The sequence below is a fragment of the Sminthopsis crassicaudata genome, chromosome 6, assembly GCF_048593235.1.
Source record: "Sminthopsis crassicaudata isolate SCR6 chromosome 6, ASM4859323v1, whole genome shotgun sequence".
NCBI classification, from domain to species: domain Eukaryota; kingdom Metazoa; phylum Chordata; class Mammalia; order Dasyuromorphia; family Dasyuridae; genus Sminthopsis; species Sminthopsis crassicaudata.
The window spans coordinates 195,350,134-195,373,730 of NC_133622.1; the positions used below are offsets into that span (position 1 = coordinate 195,350,134).

Consider the following 23,597-nt stretch of genomic DNA (forward strand, 5'->3'; position numbering starts at 1 on the left):
TCTTTGGTCGGAGGCACAAGTCCAATGTGAAAGAATTCATGAACCTGAAAAGTCTGAATGGTGAGGGATTTTTATTGGCACTGACAAGCCAGCTTTTCTAGGAGGACAGACTTCTTAGTGGCAAGAGTCCTGTTAGGGAAATAAAGGTTATCACCAAGAAAAGAATGTCTTCATAGCAGACAAGAGTCCTGGTAGGCAGTTGTATCGAGAAGAGAGGTCCCTTGGCAAAGCATAATTCTACTTTGGATTTCTGCAGAGATTTGGAGTTCAAAATTGTCTTTTTGTAAGAAATCTGAGGCTTGGGTTACAGTTGAAAAGAGAGTCAATGCCCCCAGGTCTAGATACTTATCTTTGAGTTTCAAGCCACTCAATAGGAATGTCTGGCCCAAATCTCCCAGATCTCCTAGAGCCTGGAATTTCCCTTTCAGTGATCTGACTACCCACAAAAGATTAATGGGGGGGGGGGGGGAGGTAATGATTTGCCCAAGATCTCCAATTGAATGACTCCAATTACCTTAGAAAAGGCCTCTCTGGGGGGCAGCTAGGTGGCGCAGTGGATAGAGCACCAGCCTTGAAATCAGGAGGACCCAAGTTCAGATCTGGTCTCAGACACTTAACACTTCCTAGCTGTGTGACTCTGGGCAAGTCACTTAACCCCAGCCTCAAGGGAAAAAAAAAAAAAAAAAAAAAAAAAGAAAAGGCTTCTCTGGAAAGTATGACCCCTCCCAGAGTCTCTGGAGTCTGAGAACCAGTATCTCCCTTGTTTTACCCATCAAAGGTGACTGTTTCAAGGTGTTTCTTTTACAGATTAAAGGGGACACAGTTTCAGAGTTCACCTCCCATCAATCTCAGACTCTGGTTTGCAGTTTTCTGCATCCCACCCCTCTGCCTCTATCTTTGGTAATTTCAATATTCACATTGATAATCCAATAATCATTTACTAGTTCATCAAATCCTGTGAACTTTGTATGAAATTTCAGCCACTCCTGGGGAATATGATATAGAAATATTTTAGCATTATCACAAAAACTGTTGGACCACAAACCCATACATGAAAGGAATCTGTACTATGGCACATGGAAATGCAGCCTTTGCCTGGTTCTCCACTATGGCAAAAAGTAGAGGAAGCCACTACTTCTTTTTTTATTATTATATCTTTTTATTTGTAATTTATAGGTAATTTTTTCAACATTGACCCTGCAAAACCTTCTGTTCCAAATTTTCCCCTCCTTCCTCTCAACCTCTCCCCTATATGGCAGGTAGTCCAATACATGTTAAACATGTTAAATTATATGTTAAATACAATATATGTTTACATATTTATACAGCTATCTTGCTGCACAAGAAAAACTGGATCTAAAAAGAAAAGAAAAAAAAAGCTTGAGAAGGAAAACAAAAATGCAAGCAAAAAATAACAGAAAGAATGAAAATGCTATGTTGTAGTCCACACTCAGTTCCCATAGTCCTCTCTCTGGATGTAGATGGCTCTTTTCATTACTGGACAATTGGAATTGGTTTGAATGATTCATTGTTGAAGAGAGCCACATTCATCAGAATTGATCATCATTGATCATCATATATTTTTGTTGTTGCCATGTATAATGATCTCCTGGTCCTGCTCATTTCACTCAGCATCAGTTCATGTAAGTCTCTCCAGGCCTCTCTGAAATCATCCACCTGGTCATTTCCTACAGAACAATAATATTACATAACATTTATATACAATAATTTATTCAGCCATTCTCCAATTGATGGCCATCCATTCAGTTTCTAGCCACTATGAAAAGGGCTGCTACAGAAGCCACTACTTCTTGAGGCAGCCCATCATTCTTTTGGATAGCTCTAATTCTTAGGAAATGTTTTTCTTGACTTTGTCTAAATTGATCCCTTTCCAACCTTCTGCCTGGCTCTGACCTCTGAGACCAAATGGAACAAGCTAGTACTTTCTTCATATAATGACCCTTCAGGGACCTGAATAAAGTTTTCATAACCTTTTGCAGTCTTTTCCAAGCTTATCAATGCCCTTCTTGAACCTTGGTAGCCAGAACTGCTGAACACAATGTACCAGATGTGCCTTTTCTTATTTACTTTACAATCATTTCAACACCAATCCCCTCCAAGCTTCACCATCCATTGAAATAAAGAAAATTATTAAGACCTAATACAGAAACTATATCTAACAGTGTATATATATAATAATCTGTCCCAGAAGTCCTCCACTTCTCTGCCTTGAGGAAAAAAAGATATAACATTATTTAGTTTTTGGAACTTTCACTGATTTTTTTCCATTATTCAGTCTGTCTTCCCTTCAATGTTCCCATTTATATAGTTATTATTATTGTTATAGTCATTGTGTTTACTGTTTTCTTTTCCAAAGATTAAGTTTTTTATGCACATATAAAACTCAGCTTCAAAAAAGAAATGAATGAATTTGAAGACCACTTTTCCACAATCTTCAAAGAAACACTCCCCCTGGTGTTAGTAAATTTTTAATAGTTGATTTCTGGGGGAAGGAAGGAAAATGTATGTACATACTTTTTAAAGTTTATTAGGACTTTTTTTAGTCTAAACAATCAACAAGTAAATAATTCTTACTTGGATTCAAAGTCATCTCTGATTTCTGAGATGTAAGTATTTATAAGAAAAATTCAACAATCAGCTCTTGTAAGCTGATTGGACTTGGCTCTAGCACATCCCTGAGTAAGGAACGCTGCCTTCCCCAAGGACCTTTCTAACCTTCAGGCACCCACTTAACTCTGGAAACAAATTGCAAAAACTCACATTTATAGAAACTGTGGATCAATGAGATTAAAATACTTGCTCCAGGGTCACAGAGCTAATGTTAGAGACAAGATTCATACAAGTTCATGCTTTTTATTTTCTTTGAAATTTCTTATTTGTATTGAAGCCTTTTGTGCTGTTTTCCACATCATTCATTTCCCTATTATGTTCTGCAGGGCTATCTCCAGTTGTCTGGTCTGTATCTGACCACTGGACTCAGATGACTCTGGAAGAGAAAGTGAGGCTGGTGACCTTGCCCATCCCTCCCTCACCTCAGTACAATTCACTTGCATGTCATAGCATCATCTCCTTCTTCTACAAGAATGAAGCAACTATAATAACATCGAACTCACCCCTTACTTCTAATGAATCCTTTTATAAGAAATGTAAAAATCTTCCCAGGGACACAAAGAAATACATCTAGGCAAAAACCAGTCCTTCCCTCTACTTCAAGGCGGAGTATGTGCTTCATAATCTATTTTAATAATAATAGCTGGCATTTATATGCAGCTCTTTAAGGTTTCTAGGCTTTAATGAACATTATCACTGTTATCTTCAGAATAGCCCTGGGGGTGTGTGTAAGTGCTATGATTATGCTAGACTCCATTTGGTAGATGAGGAAACTGAGGCAAAGATTCAGTAACTTATCCAGGATCACTACTAGTAAGTATCAGAGGCCAATTAGAATTCAGGATGCTATGCCATTGTTCTCCACAATCATGATTGTTTATTGCAAATAACCTGAGACTGCTGTCTTTTACTAGTTTCATTTGCATCATTGTAGAGACGGATATATTTATATACATGTCATTTGCTCGCTTCTTCCGGGGCTCTTTCCATTACATTGTATACTTCCTTAGGGAGAAAGAGTCCCTAGATTTATTTGAAGTCTACGTCAGGATTTTAAAAGGAAATAATCCTTCCCTGTCCCACTCAGTGACATCTGAGTAGGAGCAAAGAACCGAACTGTCTCTTCCAGGGTTGCCATGGAGACATCCATGGCATCTCAGGCAGAATCTGTTTAGGCATTGACGTCATTGTGGGTGGGACTAGTTGATTCCTTAGTGCCTGGAAGGGATAGACCAGACCCATGCTAACCATTAAAAATTTGGAGGGGCAATTAGGAATGGTGGAACCGCGGGAAAATAGAAACAGAGCAGCCAGCCGCATTCTGGGAATTGTAGTTAGAATTCTCTTAGGCGCAGGCGCACTCCTGCCCAGCTTGGGATGTTATGGTGGTAGCTTCGCGGCTGGTAGTTAGCTCGCAGAACCAGTCTCCAGGTACTGACCGACCCAAGCATGAGGCCTTAGACAGGCCCTCCTGTTCCCTGCGCACGCGGCGGACCAGCGGCCTGACTTGGCCTCAATGGGGAGGCCGAAAAGGGGTGGGGATGGGGGCGGAGAGAATCTGAAGTTCCTCCGGCCCGGGACGAGGTGGTGGTGGTGGGGGCAATGATCCCAAGCCGTCCCTACGTGGGCAGTCCGGACGGCCCTGACTAGGAGTCCGCGCTCCAAGCCATGCGGGGAGTCTCCTACCATGCGGGGAGCCTCGTACACGTGCGAGCCAGAAGCCCTGGTAACCATGCATGTGTGCGTCTGTGCGAGCCAGAAGCCCGAGTACTCCCATGTGTATGTGTCATGTGCATGAGCCAGAAGCCCTGGTAACCATGCATGTGTGCATCTGTGCGAGCCAGAAGCCCGAGTACTCGGATGTGTATGTGTCATGTGCATGAGCCAGAAGCCCTGGTAACCATGCATGTGTGCGTCTGTGCGAGCCAGAAGCCCGAGTACTCCCATGTGTATGTGTCATGTGCATGAGCCAGAAGCCCTGGTAACCATGCATGTGTGCGTCTGTGCGAGCCAGAAGCCCGAGTACTCCCATGTGTATGTGTCATGTGCATGAGCCAGAAGCCCTGGTAACCATGCATGTGTGCGTCTGTGCGAGCCAGAAGCCCGAGTACTCCCATGTGTATGTGTCATGTGCATGAGCCAGAAGCCCTGGTAACCATGCATGTGTGCATCTGTGCGAGCCAGAAGCCCGAGTACTCGGATGTGTATGTGTCATGTGCATGAGCCAGAAGCCCTGGTAACCATGCATGTGTGCGTCTGTGCGAGCCAGAAGCCCGAGTACTCCCATGTGTATGTGTCATGTGCATGAGCCAGAAGCCCTGGTAACCATGCATGTGTGCGTCTGTGCGAGCCAGAAGCCCGAGTACTCCCATGTGTATGTGTCATGTGCATGAGCCAGAAGCCCTGGTAACCATGCATGTGTGCGTCTGTGCGAGCCAGAAGCCCGAGTACTCCCATGTGTATGTGTCATGTGCATGAGCCAGAAGCCCTGGTAACCATGCATGTGTGCGTCTGTGCAAGCCAGAAGTCTTGAGTATTTGTGTGTCTGTACCTGTGCATGTCCGGCCGCTGGACAATGGTGGCTTTAGAGGAGAGAGGCTGACAACTTTGTGCAGCTCTACCTCAGTTAAATCCAGCTTACACGACGATCAAAAGACATCATCATATTATTTTACCATTTCTGTAATTGCCAAAAAAAATTATTTTATGGAGAACTCACACAACGCGAATGCTTACAAGTTGGTCAGAAAAGGCAAAACAAAGACACTCAAAATATCTCCAGAATTTTAGAATTGATTGTATGGTCCAGGACTGGCCCAGTGGCATGTCCTCATCATTGAAGGGGCAGTGCTTTGTGGGCAAAGCTGAATTGCATTAGGCCAAGGGAACGAGGAGATGTGCAAAATTAGAAAAGCTTCCCCAAATGTTTGTGTCTGACATGTGGCAGAGCACTCCAAGCTCATATTAGTCTGATCAGCCACAGCTGGATTCACTGTGACTTGACTAATAACAATAATGTCATTTTGGTTCACTTCAAAAACAAAGGACAACAAGCAGTGCATGAGTATGTATGAGTGTGAGCCAGAAGTCTTGTGGATCAAATTAAGTCAGCTAGCACTTCTTTTCAGGCACTGGGCTAAATGTTGGACACACAAAGGCAAAAACTGTCTGAGGATGACAATCAAGAATCGTCCCTCTCCCCATCACTTGTGTCTACGTGTGTCTCCCGAGAGTCTTGGGTGCCTGTACATACATGTGCTAAGGAAGGACTTGGTTATGTGTGTCTGCTAGGGGCCTAGGTAATGATGTCTCTCAGTTAGCGTAGAGTCCTGACCACCTGTATACATCCATTTAGTTCCAGTTTTTTTTTCTTTTCTTTTTTGACTTGATAAAAGCCTATCTTAATAACTTTTTGTTTTAACTTTTTATTTTCAAAACATGCACGGATAATTTTTCAACATTGATCCTTATGTAGCCTTGTATTTCAGATTTTCCCCTCCTTCCCCCCACCCCCTCCCCTAGAAGGCAAGCACACTCCAGAGTTTCTTATATCAATATATTTCCATATCTTTTTCTGTTTTCTATCCCATATAGCTCTTTGCACAATTGGGTGCCCATTTATAAATGTTTTAAGTGCTTTACTTTTCTTATTTGAGTCTCATCATAGTTTATTAGGACCTATATTATTGTTTCTGGTTTATAATTAAGGAAACTGATCGATTTGAACCTTATTATCACATGATTCAACCTTCAGTTCTCTAAGTCATACTGCCTCATTAATTGTTGATTAAATGATTGAAACTCAACATGTGAGCCTAGTTCGTGATTTCAAACCATGGACATAAGGCTACTGCTTCTCTTCTGCTAATTTTAACCCATCTTTGTTCCCAGTATCCTGAGTAAGGTCTGCAGGGGTCCATCCTGGAGTGTTAAAGTAATGGTCTACTTGGAAACAGAGGTCTGAGTTTCAGAGTGGAGTTTCCAGCTAATGTAAACTTGTTCCTCGGCCTCCATGCCTTAGTGAAGATAGAACATCTTAAACAGTGGAAATCCATTAGGGAAGACAACCAACTTGAGACCAGGGTTTTGTGGCAGAGCCTGGATACTGACATGATGGAGCAGGTCTTAGAACTATTGGTCTTAGAGTAATTCCTGACCTTCCCACTTTTGGAAACAGGACAGGATAAAGTTGAGGAGGAGATAGCCATGGAGGATTTGATCCAGATATTTGAAGAGAAAGGTAAGTTCAGAAAAAGGGATTCAGATGTGTGGGATAGAAGGGGTTGGGGGATTCTCTGCATGATGGGAAAAGGCACTTCGGAGGAGGACATGTTAAGGTGGAAGAATGATGTCTAGGTGGGATCAACACCCTTACATGATGATCCTAAGCTTTGTCTTTCTCTCCAGTACCTTCTTAATGTTTCTCTTCACACTCCCATCTGCCTCAGCTCCTGTGGTTCTGGTCATGTGGCCATTTCTGGCTTAGCAGAACACACTTATCTTCCTCTCTATCCTCCCTTGTGTTATGAATGAAAAATCCTGAGAAACATGGTTTCTGGGTAATTAATAATCAATTACTGATTAGACTAATAATAAATAGATGGTCAGTGGTTTTTCTTGATAATCAAAAAAGTGCTTTACTTATCTTATTTGAGCCACAAGACTTTTCTTATTTGAACCTCATTATAGCTTATTAGGATCTATGTTATTGTTTCTGGTTTACAATTAAGGAAACTGAGCGATTTGAACCTTAGAGACATTGAATGCTTTAAATATCTTTGCAAAAGAGAATGCCCCTGACAAGTGAAAATCAAACCTGATTGATGGGCATTTTAGTGAAGAAATGGACTAGTAATTTTTCAAAATTCTTTACATATCTAAGGATTTTGATTCTCACCATGGAAAGTAGGTATTCATATGATCTCCATTTTACAGATGAGGAAACTGAGGCTGAGAACAATTTGTCTTTTTGACTATAAGCCTAGCATTCTTTTTAACATACTGCCTAACTGTCCAAATCTGTGGGATTTGGACTATCATTGAAGTCTGCAGACTTTAGTTGTATGCTAATGTTTTATGATTATGAATAACAACAAATAGATTACTCACATGTGCTGTGAGCCAAGGAAGGAAAATAGAGATTTTTTTTTTCCTTCAATAAATAAGAAGGAACAGACACTACTTAAAATCACACTACATAATGGGGTCTGACCTATGAATTTAGGATTCATTTCCTGATTCCTAAACTAGGAATCTGTTTCCTGAAAACTTCTAGGATTCCTTGGACAAAGTCAAAATCCTGGACAGCCATACCCATAGATCTGTTCTCTTGAATGGGAGGCTTGGGACTCCCTTTTACGTCCTTCTTGCAAGAGTATGCTGGTCATACTCAACAAAATAAGAAATTTGCACTTGATGAATATGGGAATTTCAAGGCCATGGATGGTTTACAAGTCATGGCCCTTTTTTCTTCCTATCTGTGCCTTTGCAGGATTCTGCCCTTCCCCATGAGGGAGAAACAGAGGAGAAGGGCTTTGGGATCCTGATGACCAGGTGTCAGGTGAGTTGGAGTTTCTTCTTATCTCTCCCGAAAAACCATCTTGGCTTTCATTGAGTCAAAATAGTTTTTTCTCTTATCTAGGAGCTTCCCTGCCTGGCAAAAACTCACCCAAGGTCCAGGGTTCCAATTGTTCTCCCTCAAAAGACTAAAACCTTTTATGGTTTATAAAGGACTTGCTGAGAATATTGCCCAGATTTCATCCTACATCCCTAATTCATCCAACTTGTTATTTAGACTTCCTGCATGCTAACTATTCTGAATTAGGCCTTATAAACAAAGGATACAGTCCTTGTAACATCAAAGAGCTCAGTTCCATTAGAGAGCCACTTATCTTGAAATAGCTATGATAATGTTGGTGTACACTCCCTCCATTAGTGCAGATTCCAGCCTTCCTCATCCTAGGATCTCTTAAGTACATCTTTCTATAAATATCCATAGAAAATCTACCCAATGTGCAGAAGTCCTTCCTCTGGTTATTTCACCATCTCAGAGATACCAATATAGCACTTAGGTTCTATTATAATGGAACACCACTAGATTGAGGATCAGAAAACCTAGGATGAATTCTGACTCTGCTTCCTCCTACTCATGGGATTTGGGTAAGTTTACTTCCTTGACCCTCAGTTTCCTCCGACACCTAAGGCCTCTTCCAGCTCCAAATCTTATGATCTCTTGTCTCTTCTGACAATCTACCTCCTTTTCTGGTCATCCATGCTCTTGGTGAGCATCACTTATCATCATCAACTTCTCAGTTGTGGTTGAAATAGGCTGTACGTTACCTGTGCCCATCATGTTCTGGGATTACTTGAAATTTTAATTGTCTGAAATCATGGTATATGTAAATATAATGTTGATATGTTATATAAACATTAAGGAGATGGACTTTAGTGTAAGTAAACATGGAAAGTGCTGTATAGCTTCCCAAATGTAATTCAACGTGACAACTTTCTATTTAATTTTGGACCCAATTCCTCTTCCAACTTCAGCAACTATTCAAGACACACACACACACACACACACACACACACACACACACACACACACACACACACATACATTCATGTACACTTAAGTGAATATGAATCTATGGAAACAATTTTACAAGCTATCCATATAGCTACATGTTATAGTTTGTGCAATCTGTATTTTTCATCCATTTCTCCAGTGTGGATGGTTATATTGATATTTTGTATCATTGTGGATTTCACTGAGGGGACTTTGTAGTATTTCATGACTCAATACAGTTAGTAAAAAAAATGCCATCAACAAATAAAAACATTTGGAGGACCTTTTCATCAGTTTAGAATCCTTTTGTTTGGGTTTTAGGCAGGGTGATTTCCATAATAATGGTGAGCACCCCAAATGTTATGCTTCTTATTTAATTTCAGTAATCAACAGGTCATTGAACGAAATTATCTCTGCCAAAAATGTTTATAATTTAACATATGCATATTAGACACATTGAGGGAAACCTTTCAAGGCTGCATTTTGTTCTACTGAATCAGACATTTAAAAAATCCACTGAGACACAATGGGATCTTGTATTCTTTACACCTCTCAGATGTGGCATCATAAAATTGTGATTTGCGTTAAAAAATCATCTGAGGGCAGCAAAATGGTGCAGTGAATAGAGTACTGGTCCTGGAATCAGAAGAACCTGAATTCAAGTCTGGCCTCAAGCCCTTGACACTTACTGTGTGATCCTAGGCAAGTCACTTAATCTTAATTGCCTCACCAAAAAAAAAAAAAAAGAAAAGAAAAGAAAAGAAAGAAATTTTAAAAAATATTTCCAAAGCAGGCTTATTCTTCAGCCTCCTTTAGATCATTCTCAGATAGATCTTATAAAATGAGAAAGCAGATATATGTTTTAGTAGTTGTTAATGACTTTTCAGTCATTTTTTGAAAGATGTCCTATATGATTAGAGTCAGTGCTGTACAGTGATTAGCCCTGGTTCCAGACCCGATTCTATGCATATACCAGTTGGCTCATCCTGAGCACTTAATGAATCAGGGCCCCAAGTTACTCCTTCAGATGGCAAGCTGAAGAATAGTTTCCTTTGGAGATCCTATATGTAATGTTTTTCATCCTTTTGTAACTTTTTCTTTGAGATAGCTTAATTGTTTTTTTCTAATTGTTTTGCCGTGTGTGTGTGTGTGTGTGTGTGTGTGTGTGTGTGTGTGTGTGTGTGTGTGTGTGTGTATTTCAGAATGCATTTAGTCAGGTCTTATACATTGCTATTCCTTCAACTAGTTCATCAGCTAATGAGTTTATATAGTCAAACTTGATGATTGCTATCATTGATGAAAATTGGTCATTACACTTCAATGGATCTATGCTTTCATTGAATCAGAAGTTCCTGTCAGTGATTCAACTCACAACCCATTCTTGCCTCTTCAACTGGGCTGACTTTTTCCTGTCTTCTCCCCTTGCCAGAGGGTGTTTCATCAGTGCCCTGGGAAATCTCTCTTGCTTTTTTTTTGTTTGGTTTTTTTGACATTGGGAAAGTAACAGTGGTCATCCTTCACTTTTGTCAAATGAGCAGCCTGTCTTCTCTTCACCCTATTCCTTGACACTGTTTTTTAAATTATTTTTCTTATCCAAAATTTGTCATTGGTTGTGACACAACCTGTTTACACCTACTATGTACCTCTCCATTGCTCACTGCATGATAACCATTTTAACTTCGTTAGAGTCTATTGTATTGCGTGTGTAACTGCCATATAGAAATACTGGTAGAATATTGATAATAAAAATGACCATTTACTTTCATGAGAAACTTGGGGTCTTTAAAGGAGTTGTACACTTTATTGAAGGCAGTCCCGTCCACTGTTCTCTTGTTCAACTCAACTCTAGGTCCACTTTGACAATTTTAACTGTCTCTTTCCTCTTTCTCTTTTACAGTATGTTTGTTTCTTGCTCTATCTCTGTCTCTGTTTATATCTTTCTCTGTCTCTCTGCTTCCTTCTCTATGTCTGTCTCTCTTTTTTTACTGTATGTCTATTTCTTGCTCTGTCTCTCTTTGTCTCTCTATATCTTTCCTTGTCTGTCTTTTTCCGTTTGTCTCTCTGCTTTCTTCTCTGACTCTCACACACACACACACACACACACACACACACACACACACACACACTGATGGACAACTTCTATACATTCTGTAGACCTGAGAAAGTGGAAATCTTCTTTGTGGTATTTTTTATAAGGTCAGTGCCCTACAAAAACGCCAGTGATCACATCACCAGACCAAAGCATTTATTTACACATGAAATAAAGAAAATTTTCTATTCTAATCACCTATATGGTAAGATTCTTGGTTAGCAACATTCCTAATTCCTGTGTGGCTTTTAAGCCTACCTGCTTCATGGACTATTTATTCAAATCAGTTTCTTCCTTGGATACAAAGTAGGATCTCCATAAGGCCACAGAGTAGCATTCCTATGGCTCAAAGTACTTCCTAACCACAATAATTGGCATCCTCTGCTTTTCTCTGCCTATTCTCATCTCTTCCCCAGGGAGAAAAGTGCCTTCAAATTTCCCCTATTTCCCAAATCAGGGTCTACATCCTTAGACAGATGAATCTAATTCAGGGCCTGATTGGAATTGAGATATTTGTTTTTTAATTGTTTCAAGTATAATAAATGCCAAATGAAATTTGGATTTCTAGACCAGGGTCAAGAATAGAAAGTATCTAAAAAAATATAGTGTAGAATATGTTTGCTTGGAAATTTGCAGGTCCAGTAAGAGGGACTTAAATTGAAAGTAGAGGAAGGAGAAAATCCCTATTGATGTCTACTAAGCATGGTGTTACAGGGAATAAACAGTGTGTACATCTTTGGCAGGCATTTTGGTGTAGTGTAGAGATCAAAGGACAGGGCTCCAAATCCAAGCTCTGCCACCTACTGCTTCAGGCAAGTCTTGAGTTCTCTGTTCTTTTAAGACCCATGGCTATTTCTTCAAATAGTTCATCAAGCACTGAGTTCATAGAGTCAAACTTGATGATTGCTGTCATTACTGAAGAAAATGGGTCATCATACATTAATAGATCTGTGCTCTAATTGAATCAGAAGAAGACCTTGGTTTCTTTATTTATGAAAAGATAGTGTTGGCAGAAACAACAAGATTATGTGATAATCAACTGTAATGGACTTGGCTCTCTTCAACAATGAAGTGATTCAGGCCAATTTTTTGGCCTGTTTGCTTGTTTTTTTCTTTCTCATTTTTTCTTCTTTTGATCTGATTTTTTTATTAAAGTTTTTTATTTTCAAAACATATGTATAACAATTGTATAATATGTATGCATACATTAGATATAATATAATATATATTTTTACCATGTTTAACATATATTGGACTACTTGCCATCTAGGGGAGGGCATGGGGGAAGGGAGGAAAAATTGGAACACAAGATTTTGCAAGAGCTAATGTTAAAGAATTGTCCATACATATGTTTTGAAAAATAAAAAGCTTTAATAAAAAACATATGCATAGATAATTTTCAACATTCACCCTTGCAATACTTTGCGTTCCAATTTTTTTTTTTCTTCTTTCCCCCCACAGGAGTCCTAGATGACAAGTAATCTAGTACATCTTAAACATGTGCAATTCTTCTATATATATTTCCACAATTATCATGTTGCACAAGAAAAAGCAGATCAAAAAGGGAAAAAAAGAGCAAGAAAACAAAATGCAAGCAAATAATAACAAAAATAGTGAAAATACGATGTTGTAATCCATATTCAGTCCCCACAGGCCCTCTGTCTTCGTGCAGATAGCTCTCTTCATCACAAGACCATTGAAACTGGCCTGAATCACTTTGCTGGGGAAAAGAGCCACATCTGTCAAAATTGATCATTGTATAATCTTGATGTTGCTGTGTTCTTCTGATTTTAATCACTTCACTTAGCATCAGTTCATGTAAGTCTCTTTAGGACTCTCTGAAATCATCCTGCTATTGATCTGATTTTTCTTGTGCAGCATGATAAAGGTGGGAATATGTTTAGAAGAATTGTACATGTTTAACCTATATTGGATTACTTGCTGTCTAGGGGAAGGGAAAAATGAGAAGGAAGAGAGAAAAATTTGGAACACAAGGTTTTTCAAGGGTGAATATTGAAAATTATCTTTGCATGTATTTTAAAAAAATAAAAAGCTATTATTAAAAAAAAAAAAAAGGTGGTGTTGAACTATATAGTCTTCTGACTTTCTGTCAGTATTCCTATGATACCCAAGCTCCCTTCCAATTCTAGCTGCTGTAGTCTAAAAGTAGCAGTGGAATTATTCAGAAACCTTGTTATACCTTGATATAGTATGCAGGAACAGGGTGGTAATGAAAATCACATCTTCCAATTGCAAAATGCAAATTCGCAGAATACAAATAATAAGCAAGATAAGTCTCCAAGTTCTTTCAGGAAAGAAATATATGTAACCACTGGTATCACTGAGACTTAATATAGCATTGGAATATAATGATGGAAGGCTATTTTTGACTCAAAGGGAAATTGGATGGATGTGACGAGTTAGCATTATATATCAAAATATACATCTGTGTAGAAATCCACAAACTAGAGGAGACAAGCATGGTGGAGAACATATGGCTCAGAATTGTTTTGCTTTCTGTCAACAGGTGTAGGTAGTGATGAAGGGAGCTGCCATTTTGCACGTAATGCTGACCATAATGGAAAAACTAGTTGCCTAAATAAAAATAAGCAGTTCTTGGAAGTAACAGGCCAGGTCATCTTAAAATTTATTAAGGAAATACCAGACACAGTATAAGCTATACTCTAAGTTTTAGGAGAATTTGAAGAAATGCCTTACATTGTACACTAATTATTCCTTTTTTTTTTTTGTTCACTAATTATTAATGTTTGTTTTCCTCCTGAGCAAAACTACTGTTTAAATGCATATATCATTTTCCGTATCATTTCATATTACATAGAATTTAGTATACTGCTAAACATGTGAGAAATAAATGAATACTTGATATCGGTTATTTGCAGCCCAGAACACTATCAGAAACACTTCCCTTAAATCCTTTTCACCTCTTCTTGCCCAAGGTCCAAAGGTCATATAAAGGAATGGTTTCTGATTTAAAAGAAGTGTGGTGTCATTTCAGAGATCATTGACATTCAAGGATGTGGCTGTGGACTTCACCCAGGAGGAAAAGAGGCAGCTGGATCCTGCTCAGAGGATTCTGTAGAGGGACATGATGCTAGAGAATTATGGAAACCTGGTCTCATTGGGTAAGGATGACTTCTATGATTCAGTTTACCCACTGAAGTGCCACTGTTTTTGCAGGCATTTAAAAAAAAATTCAAACTTTGCATTTTACAAACTTCTCTTTTCATAATTCTATGAGGAATTTAATTCCAGCATTATTCCCATTTTTCAGATGAAGAAAGTAGGGCTCTAAGAAGTCAATATCAAATAGTCCATAGAATTCAGTGATAGTCCAAGGATTCAGATAGAGGACATAGAATTCTAAGTCCAGTATGCTTTCCATCTTCCTATGCTTGTTTTTGAATAGGCTTAACCCTTTTTGGGAAATAGATGTGGAGTGATCATGCTTCTTTCTAGGTGAAGTATCTACCCTCTGTGTAGCTGAAAATGAGCAGAATTTTTGTGGTTTTATGATGTTACTCTTTTTAGTTCAAAACATCTTAAAAAGCATGTGGGACCATAATTGAATTCTGCAACGACTCTTTGTCCCCAGAACAAATCTCCAAGTTCTGTGTCTCTCCTTATGAGCAGGGAATCAAGTCTCTAAACCAGATATGATCTCTTAGTTGGAGAAAGGGAAAAAACCCTGCAAGGTGGAGAGAAAACTTTCAAGAGACATCTGCCTGTGTGAGTGAAAACTAGATAGAAAGGGCTTTACTGGGAATAAGAGTGAAAAGGAAGTAATGGCACAATTCCTGGCACAAAATAATCATCTAGGAAATGCTTGTTGATTACTTGAGTAGAGAATTGGAAATTTTGTTGGATAGTTCTCAGAAATCCTTGGGCTATAGAGAAGGATAAGGTTAACTTGCAAAAAATCTCATGTTGATCTTACTTTTCCTACCTTAACATATCATAGACTCTAATCCAATTTCCCATCCATTACAGGGAATCTCCTTTGTAATATATCCAGGAGATGGCCAACTGGCTTTTGCTTAAAAACTGATAGTGATCAAGACCTAGCTGCTCTGTGAGCTAGTCTGTTCCGTTTAGGTCTGCCCTTCTTCTCTGAGAGTTCTTCATTTAGATTGAGGTGAAATTTGGTTTCTATAATTTCTACCTGCTAGCCGTATATTCTTTCTTCTTAAGCAATGCCTAGGAAATACTATGTCTCAAATTTTGTCCATTTGTCTATTTTCACATTTCCAGTTTTGGTGAAATAGATGTTTCTCATCCTCAACCAGGCTATTTCCTAAATCCTAGATCCCTTTTATTTCTTCTTTTCTGGAATTATAATGAATATAATAATCTTATAATTATTTCTTCCTTCTGTAACGTCTTCAATCTCTTCCTATCCACACATTCCTTTCTTTATCCATCCAAACACAAATAGGCCTCCTCTATTAAAAAACAAAACAGAATTTTAAAAAATTATGTTTTATTATTTTATTTGTTTTATTTATTTATTTTATTTGTTGCCCCATTTTTTTTTTCCCATCACTTTCATTGTTGAGCTCTTCATGGTTGAGTCCTACTACCTATTTCATCTGTTTTTTGCCTCATTTTTTACCATTTCATTTCTGTTGCACATACTCTTTACTAGCATGTCCCTCTTGAATATTACTCTGCTTTCTCTAACAGAACCTCTACCAAGCAAACCATCAAATTTTTTTCTTTCTACCTAAACTTCCATATATTTGATTCTGTTGAACACCTCTTCATGTAAATCTTGCCTCCCATTGCTTTTATGACACTTCTCTGTTCTGGTCTTTTTTTCCATCTGTTTCACCAGATTCTCTTTCCATTTTCCTAACGCAAATATCCCTAAGAGCTGTACCTGCCTTCCTCTTTTCTTCTTTTTCTAATAATTCATTGCAAAAACTCAAAAATATACCTTCTTTGCAGATGACTCCCACCTCCACCTCTCCAGCCCAGGTGTCTCACGTGTTTGTACCTCTATTTGGGATGCACCAGTGTTGCTTAAAATTCAGTATGTGAAAAACTGAATCTATCTCACCAATCCAGTTTTCCTTCCTAACTTATCTATTTCTATCAGTGATGACTCTATTATTCTACTTTCCCAGTCCAGAAACCATGGGATCACATTAACATATTAACATATCATTTCCTTCATTTTCTTTGTCCAATCTATCACCATGTCCTATTGTTCTTCATCTAAAATAATTCTAGGATTCTTTCCTGTCTCTTCATTTCTTCTGCCATAATTCTGGTCAAGTTCATATCACTATAATTGATAATTGTTCTTTGTAATGAGTGGCTTCTTCTTAGCTCCAATCTATCTTATTTATTACTGTGTACTTAAAGGAATTGACTAGGGAAAAATGATTTTCAGTTGTACAAATAAAGACTTTTCATGTAAAAAAGAAGAGGTGAAAACACCTAGATCTTTGGCCTAAAGAGATTTCTGGTCTCTGAACCTTGTGCCGAAACTTAGTGAAATATGTAAAAAGCCCTCTGGCTTTTTGTACTTGAGAAAAAAAGGATATTCTAGTGGAGGTAATGAATTGGGAAAAACCTTGACCATCTTCAAAAACTGTATTCTGCTGAATTATACCTAAATAGGGCTTCTCCTCCACTTAGACTCCATGCTCCATCTACTCCATATTTTTTCCTCCAAATCTGTCCTTCTACATATTCTGTATCATACTAGTATTGCATCCCTTCATCCTCTTCCAGATACTGCTGGGTCTTTAAGGTATTTCAGATTCTGCCTTCTCTTTGAGACCTTCTTTGGATTTTCCAGTTTCTTTTAATCTTTTTCTTCCTTGAGCTTCAAGACCATTTAATGGCTAAACATAATGTATTGCTTGAATATATGCTCTTTTTTCCACTTTTATTTTTCTTTTATTATTTCATGTGTGTTCATTTTGTCTCCTTACCTAGATTCTGAGATACTGAAGGGAAGGGCACCATGATGTAGTGCTGAATTTGGAGCACTACAATGAGCACTGAATTTGGAGTCTGAAGACCTGGCTTTAAGTTCTATTTCAGACACTAGCTGTGTGATCACTGGCAAATCACTTAACCTGTTTTTCTAATCTCTTAGCATTTCTAATCTCTTAGAACTGTTGTGAGGAAAACATTCTGCAAACTTTAAAGCTCTGTAAAAATGGATGGTATTTTCATTATTATTTTCTTATATTTCCCATGTTATCTCCAGTGGCAAGGACAATATTAGCATTCAGGAAATTATTGAGTTGATTATTCTGGCATCAATAAAAAAGAAAATTCCCTTTTTAAATTTGTCTGGAATTTGTTGAATTCCAAGTACCTTCTAAAGAGGATATAAAATTTATAGAAATCACATTTCTCTTCAATAGGTCAACATCTAATTAAAAATACAAGACAGATTTGTGAAATATTATTATACCATATTTTAAGACAAAAATACATTTAAGGAACAATTCAAGGTAACGATAAAAGTATAGTAGATAGGGCACTGGACTTGAGTCTGGAAATAGGCTCAAATCTCTTAAACCCTTTTCACTGCAGTTTTCCTCTTTTCTAAAATGTAAGGAAGGTGTGGACTTGATAGCTTTTCAGGTCCCTTTGAATTCTGTTCAACCTATGAACCTTTAAATAAATGATTAAAGGACAAAATGTATACTATGGGGAATACAACCAAGAATAAGACACCTTCTCTGTCATCCTGGAGCTTATTCTCTCATAGGGTAGATTAGATATTTACATAAATAAATATATAAATTGAAAGTTAATGAAAGGAAAGTATAATGTATGACTTGAGATGAATCTTTTTACTTTCCTCAGATGTAAAGAAATACAATTTCTAAGGCTCTGTCTCTAAAATTCTGTGATTTTTCTGTGACCAATACGGGCCAGGAAGTTCAAGAAAAGACATGTGTGGGAAACTAGGACATGAAACAGAAGAGAATTCCAGACAAGAAAAACATCATGAACAAAGGCATGGATTCAGAAATGAGTATAATATACTTTGGTAGAATTTAGCAGGAATAATGTCCTCTCTGTTCTTCCCCTTAAAGAGGAACTTGAAAAGGAACTTGAATGGTCAGATGATATACAATTAAGCAATAATTATCAAAAACTTAATTGATGTTGATTTAAAAAATTAATAAATCAATCATGGAATCTAACACTTTGGAGAGAGATCCCAAAGGATATTTAGTTTAACCTGTATCTGTGGAGAATTTCCCTCTACTACATACCCATCAAATGGTTAACTAGTTTATGCTTGATGTATATTAAGAATGGAATCCACTAATCTCATTTGGCAACAGTCCCACTTTGGGACAGATTTAACTGTTTGGAATTTTCCTTTTACATCAAGTCAAAATCCACATCTCTATTCTCATGGTTCCATTTTTCTGGGGACAAATCTAATCTCTCTTCTAATCTATGTTCTCTTTGAACATAGATACCACATTTCCTTCTTTCTCATGTTCCTCCTGCTCTTCCAAGTCTTCTTTTCCAAAGGTAAATATTTCTATTTCCTTCAAATGATCTTCAAATGGAATGGTCTTGAGGTACTTCACTGTTCTGAGTGATAACCCTGCACTGGAAACTCAAGTTTATCAGTGTCTTTCCTATTATGTGGCACCCAGAACTGAATACAGTACTTTAGACTTCTGACTAAGGCAGAACATTGTAGTACTTTATATTATCTTTGTAGTCTTGGACACTATGCTCCTAAATGCTGTTTGCAAATATATTACTTTTTTGTCAGATATATTGTAATGCTGGAGAAACTGAGCAAGATAGAGATTAGAGATCATTTAATATTTTATCAAATGGAGAGATATACTGAGACCAAATGGATCCATGGTTTGGTCCCAGGGCTGATTGAGACTATTGTCTCAAAGAATCCAGCAGTGAATGTCGGCTACAAGATTCTTTTATAGGGTAACAAGAGCAATGACATAATGGGGGAGGTACCTGGATGGGTGGGGATGACCTAATGGGGGGAGGAACCTAGGATGAGGATGACATAATGGAGGGAGATATAATGGAGGGAGATATAATGGAGGGAGTTACTGGAGAGGCTCCTGATAAATCTAATGATGTCTAAAATGGGTAAAGACCTTTATCCCATCAAACATTAAGAGGGAATGATTATAGCCTAAGGTCTAAGATATAAAACCTTTATCCTAACATTAAGAGGGAATGGTTATAACCTGAGGCAGAGTAACTGAATAGGACAATTAGGGAAACTGGGTCAGGACTTTAAAAGGGAACTGTGGCACAACAATATCAGACTTGTAATCTATGACAGTGACTTTTTAAAAGATTTTTTTTTAAAGATGAATAGCCATAGCTAGCCATGTATCCACCAAGGATTTAGTTTGTCTCTTGCTATTTCTTATTGTAAGGAATTTATAACCAAGTCCCTAGTAACTATTTTTTTTTTCAATTCAAAATTGTTCTCTTTGACAGAAAAAAGCAAAATGAAAGCTAAGCAAGCCTGCCTTCTTTCTGTTGCTTACTATAAACCCATCTATCCAAGCAGCTGCTCTATCCCTTCTTTGAGCTTCTCTTTTCCCCAATATTGTTATAAAAATAAACCAAAACTTTTTTGATGAGCTTTTTTCTTTTTTTGGCAAGCTGAGCTAATGCTGAGTTTAAGCACTCTTGATACTATTTCAGGATTCTGTCATACTTTTAAATCCACTCTTTTAATTGCCTTCAGTTCTGTCTTTTGTACATGTCTTTTTAAAATCTAAGAGGGTGAATGAATTCCTTATGCATCCCTATCAGTCTCTTTAATCAACTCCTCTTTTTTTTTTTTTTTTTCATTAAAATGGTTTCTCTTTGTTGCCTAAGGATTTCATTCTTGAGATTCCATCTCTCCTCAGGTGACTAACCCCTGTAACAGTTTTAGGTCATGGGATCCTACCAGTCCTTCCCCTAAATCATTCTTGAAATTGATTCTTCCTGGGGCAGCTAGGTGGCACAGTGGGTAGAGCACCAACCTTGAATTTCAGGAGGACCTGAGTTCAAATCTGGTCTCAGACACTTAACACTTCCTAGCTATGTGACCCTGGGCAAGTCACTTAACCCAACCTCAGGAAAAAAAAAAAAATTGATTCTTCCAAAATCTAGGGTGCATTTTAGATTTTGCTCAGTTTTTTCCTCTTCTCTTTTAAATCCTGTAATGAAGTAGCCATTTATTCTCAGCCTTTACATCCTTTTCATTTCAGTTACCACTTTATCCTTACTGATAAGAATCAATTCTTGGACAGAAGTTATATCATTGGCAATGCTTTGAATAATGAGATTATTAAGGCAATTTGAGAAATTTCTGCTACTTGCTCTACTTTTTGATAGAAATCTCTAGCAGAAGTCTGGATAAAATCCACCACTATTATATGAAATCCTGGGGGCTGACATGGTGTTTGTTTTTCAAACTCCTTATCATCTATTTCCAGATAGTCTATAGTATATAAATAGATGACTTCACTTGGATGTTTTCCTCATGCTAATCCCCCTGCTTCCTAAGATTTTTTTACATAACTATATCTTAATATTCAATGTTTAGTCTCTGTCCTCAGAATATTAAAAAAACAAACAAACAAACAAATTCTCAGATCTCAGGTAAATATGCCTTAATCTGGACCAACTTTTTCATTTTTATGGGATAAGGAAAAAGTGACAACCAAAATCACACAGCTAGTAAGTAACATAGTTGAAAGTCAGACCTCAAGGCCTTAAATTCCAAATTCAATGCTCTTCCCTTAGCCATATTCCCTGAACTTATCTAATGTGTGTAATTATTTTTCTTAACCTTCCGTTGTTCTTGTTAACCCAACAAGGTTTTATGTTCTCAACTTGCCTGCTAGATCAGCCAACTTTCTCCCTCCCCTCTCCACTAGAAGTTCTTATGGCCCTTTCTGACTATATCTTCACTCCTTTTCTACTCTTTGTTCAAATGACATTAGCAAATGAACAAGTTGTACTTATTATCAATTTAATTCTTGCTTCTCCATCATAACCCCTTCCTTTCTTTCAACATGGAAGAGGAGACATTGCAATTTTTATTTCTTTCAGGCTTGGAGAGTATAAAGAAAAGCCAGATGCCATCTCCACAGGAAACTATTTCTGAGGAACCATTGTCAGAGAAAGCAGAAATGGAAATATTTATAAAGAGTGGACTCTTATACTTCAAGTTAGGAAAAGCCAGAGAATGTGATGGCCACTTGGTGTATCCAAGAATCCAAGAAAAATATCTGAAGGAAATACTCATCAGGTGTAAAAACACCCTCACAGGGAAGAGAAATCTTGAATGTAATGAACTTGGGATATTCTTTAGACTGAACTCAGACCTTATTAAGCAGCAGAATGGTCTGATAGGAAACCAGTCCAATAAAGCAGCTAAATATGGAGAAATGACCAAACATGATTCCAAACTAATTAAAAATGAAAGACTGTTTTTAAAGAAAAAGTTTCATGAATGCAATGAATATGGGAAAGACTTCAGTAGAAATATACATCTTAGTGAACATCAGAGAATCCATACTGGTGAGAAACCCTATAAATGTCATAAATGTGAAAAAGTTTTCAATAAGCATTCATACCTTATCAAACATGAGAGAGTTCATAGTAGAGAAAAACCTTATGAATGCAATGATTGTGGGATATCCTTTGTTTGGCAAACACAACATCAGAGAATCCATACAGGAGAGAAATGTTATGAATGTAATGAATGTGGGAAAGCCTTCAGACTGAATACAATTCTTATTCAACATCAGAGAATTCATACTGGAGAGAATCCCTATGAATGTAATGAATGTGGGAGAGTTTTCATCCAGTGTGCAAACCTTATTCAGCATCAGAGAACTCATGCTGGAGAGAAACCTTATGTATGGAAGGAATGTGGGAAGGTCTTTAGCAGAAATACAAATCTTAGTGAACATCAAAGAATTCATAGTGGAGAGAATCCCTGCAAATGTAATATTTGTGGGAAGAGTTTCAGGAAAAGTGAAATCCTCACTAAACATCAGAGAATTCATACTGGAGAAAAGCCCTATGAATGTAATCAATGTGGGAAAGCCTTCAGATTGAGTACAAATCTTGTTCAACACAAGAGAGTTCATATTGGAGAGAAACCCTATGTAACAAATGTGAAAAAGCCTTCAGTCAGAGTCCAGCCCTTGTTCGACATCAGAGAATTCATACTGATGAGATACCCTATGAGTGTCATGAATATGGGAAGGCATTCAGTGATAAGAACATCCCTTACTAAACACCAGATGATACATACTGGAGAAAAGCCCTTTAAATGTCATGAATATGAGAAAACCTTCAGCTGAAGCTCAGACCTTATTCGGCATCAGAGAATTCATACTGGAGATTATAAGATGTTGGAGTTTAACAGTTTTCAGCTGTAGGTGGATCGATTTTATAGCACAAAAACAAGGACTAGAAAAGCTGATCTAGTGTCAAAAACAAGCTGAAGACTCCAAACTGTCATTCTGTTCCTAACTAGATTTTACTGTGGTTATCTTGATATTTTTTCCTTATTTCTTTTTCTGGTTTGTCTTTTCTTGAGTCTTTGTATCTAACTTGTTCTGAACTGATAACACTTTTTTCTAAAGTTCCATTTTTGACTCCTGGCTTTCTTACTGATGCTAAGGTTTGTCTGACTCTGCTTTTAGTTCACACTTTCTTCATGCAATGAAAAGTTATTTTTAATTGCTAGCAGCTCAGCAGGTAATTATTGCTGTGCTGATGCTGGATAAATGCATATGGCTCCCCATTTCTACATAGACCTGGCTTTTTAAGGTAAAACAAAAGCAAAAACCCTTAGACCTAGTGGGTTTACTGAAATATAAGGCAATTATAGCATGATAGGGAGTCAATGAACGGATGTGCCAGAATGTTTCAATTTTAGAAACAAGATTTATTTTGGAATGAGTTGGAACAACTGTATCAAATTAATTCATGATTGCTACTGCTAGCTTGCCTCTGAAATAAAGTGGCCTGACCTGGTGGGTATGGCATTTATTCCCTTAAAATTATCTTTTTTTGCATTTGAGTACTGAGAGATTCCTCTGCTATTAGATCCCACTATTTCAATACCACTTAATTGGGAGGAGTTTGTGCAAATGGAAGTTATGGCTAATTTCATTAAACTCATTGCAATGCATACAGACATTGGAAGAAGTATAAACAAACCTCACATCCCCCCAGGAAATACTACAATCTTAAGGTTGCTCCCTAAATGTTGATAAATTGTTCCCAATAACTATCACATATATT

General features: G+C 37.7%; 1 long non-coding RNA gene across 3 annotated transcripts; it reads left to right on the top strand.

The window, feature by feature from the left end:
• The first annotated feature begins 3,991 nt into the window (after window positions 1-3,991).
• Window positions 3,992-23,353, top strand: LOC141545475 (uncharacterized). 3 transcript variants are annotated; one of them, XR_012483025.1, is made up of 5 exons: window positions 3,992-4,062; window positions 6,523-6,871; window positions 8,123-8,191; window positions 14,302-14,428; window positions 21,387-23,353. It is a non-coding gene; the product is annotated as an uncharacterized LOC141545475 (long non-coding RNA). The 3 variants fall into 3 exon arrangements; XR_012483024.1 differs by lacking the exon at window positions 3,992-4,062 and having other exon boundaries at window positions 4,270-6,871; XR_012483026.1 differs by lacking the exons at window positions 6,523-6,871; window positions 8,123-8,191 and having other exon boundaries at window positions 4,001-4,062; window positions 14,286-14,428.
• The last annotated feature ends 244 nt before the right edge of the window (window positions 23,354-23,597 follow it).